Raw genomic sequence first — 2,542 nt, forward strand, 5'->3', positions numbered from 1 at the left:
CGGCAGCCCCCGGCGCGGAGCCGAGCGCGGAGCCGGGCGAGGGCGGCGGCAGCCGGAGCACGCCGGCGGAGGCGGCGGGGAGACACTGCCCTCTCGGCCGGGGAAATCCTTTCCGGATCCTGTAAGTTTCTTCTCGGCACGCTCAGGTCCCGCGGGGAGGCTCCCGGGGCCGCGCAGCCCTGCGCGCCCCCCGGCCCTCTCCCGCCGCCGCGCGCGGGGCTTGGGAGGTCCGGGCAATGACAGGCGGGATCCACCTCGCTGCTGATAGCCATCTTCTCCGGGCCGGGGAAATCTGCGGTCCCTTTCCAGGCAATCTTACTTGATCCCACATGATTCATTGTTTTTTCTGCTAGAATGACATGTGGCTCTGCAGGGCAGGGGAGGAAAAAAAAACCATACCAAAAAAAAAAGACTCCCCCTAAATAAACCAGGACAAGCCTGTGTTCTTTTCTGAAGGGAGCCCTGCGAAGTTGTGCGTGTGTGTGTGTGCGTGTGCGTGTGTGTCTGGCTGCCAACCTGGAGGACTTTTCCGGGGAGAGGAAGGGAAGCAGAGAGGGAAGCTCTTTTATTTCACTGCTTGTTTTGATGGTAGCTCCCAGGAGGCTGCGATTTTCTGCTGCCTAGTTAGTGCCCCTTAATCCTGACTCGGGAGTGACTCAGGCGACGCTTGCGAGGGCTGATTATTTTTTGTCGGGGGAGGCCGGGGCGCAGACGGGGCTGGGGCGTAGCGGTGCGCCCGCCGCGGTACCGGCGAGCGGGAAACGCGGCACCGCGGCGGCGGCGTGGGCAGAGGCGAGGGTGGAGGCAGGGAGAGGCGAGGACAGGTAAAGGAGAGCCCGTCGCCTTCGTCCCTTTTTTTATTACGATATAATTGATTTTTTTGCTATTCTTCAGTGGCAAGTGCTGACAATTTTGTACAGCTGCCGTCTTTAAAAACACACCTCTCCTGCTCCTTCCTTCCCTCTCTTTCTCTCTCTTTCTTTCTCTCCTTCTCTTTTTCCAGTCACGATTTCTCAGGATAAATAAATGTGCTTTTGATGGGTATGTAAGATCTGGCCCATTCGGCTCCCGTAATTCAATCCTGTTGATGCAATGCTCGCTGTACAGGTTGTGCTAAGAAACATGCGGGAAAAGTGATTTTTTAACCGTTTGGATTGGTCTAAGAAGCCGAGGGGGTATTTTATTACTGGTCCAAAACAATGTTCCAGCTCTTAGGTTAAACTTTTAGGATTCCCCTTCCCTCCTTATTTTTGCGTAAACACAGCGGCTGGAGAAGGGAAACGTGAGATACTTTTTTTTTTTTTTTTTTTTGCAAGGAGGGAGAAAAGGAGTCCAGCTCGCCTCCGTGGAGAGGTGCCGAGTTGGGAAGAAGCAAACTTTCCCGACGAGGCGATGGATCTTCAGCCGCCCGGTCGCTTCCCCACCATCCCCCTGGATTTGATCGCAGCTCCCGAAAGTCGAAAGTTACCTGCTCTGCAGCAGAAGCAGCCGTGCAGTCGCTTGCTCCTGAATTAAACACAACTCTTAATGATGTAGCATTATCAACAAGGGACACTTGATTGACTGATCTAGGTATGATATATGTGCTGGGCGTCTAAATTAAATATTAAGTGAAATACTTAGCTCTAATTAGAAATCGTAACCTAGCAATGAAAACTTGAAGAAACAAATTGCAGGGGGAGGGAGGGGGACAGCCTTTAAACGCGGCAGTGAGGAAAGTAGCGGTGATGTGTACAGAGGCTGACATATTCGAAACAACCAGCAACTTTGAAATGATTGACGTATCATTAAAGCCATCAGGCTGACTGTAATAATTCTTTTTTAAAAAGGCATGGGACCTCATAGACGAGTTATTTATTTATCAGCGTATTAAACCCGAGAAAAATATAATTAGAACGGGGGGGGGGGAAGAAGGGGAGGTGGGGGGAAATCTGCCGAAGATTTTAACAAATAAACGTACAGGAAAAAAGCGACCCTCGAGCCCGCGGCTTATCTGGGAGATGGAGTTGTCAGGGCTAGATGCCTTCTCCCCCGAGTGTGCCTTCCCAAGGTAAACAACCAMACAGTTGCCTCAACTTTCTCCTTTAATGCAAAGTTCCTGGTGCGACGGAAAATTTGAATATTTTATCAGTCTCTTGTAGTGACCCTCATTAGGTGGGCATCCTGCTAAGGCCCTGGCGTTACAAGAAAGCTGCCCAATCGGAGCATTTGCACGCCTTGTTAGCGATGGTTAATGAAGCTTCCCCATGCACTCAAAGAAAGGCCCCCTCGATGTAGATTTACCTTATGTCAACTCGTTACTTCTAATGAATCGCATCAAAATGCCTCCCTGAATGGGGCTGAGGCGCCCAGGACCGGACCCCCTCCCCACCCCGGCGGAGCCCACCGCTGCCTCCGCACTCGCCTGCCCGGGCGCTCGGCCGTGCCGGCCGGCGGGGCGGCCGGGACCGAGGCGACAGGGCGCATTTGGCCGGAGGGGCGGCGGCAGAAGGGGCAGGGGCAGAGCGGGAAGTGCTGTCCGGGGCCGCCGCCGCGCGGAGCC

The sequence above is a fragment of the Apteryx rowi genome, unplaced genomic scaffold, assembly GCF_003343035.1.
Source record: "Apteryx rowi isolate R43461 unplaced genomic scaffold, aptRow1 scaffold_447, whole genome shotgun sequence".
Taxonomy (NCBI): Eukaryota; Metazoa; Chordata; class Aves; order Apterygiformes; family Apterygidae; genus Apteryx; species Apteryx rowi.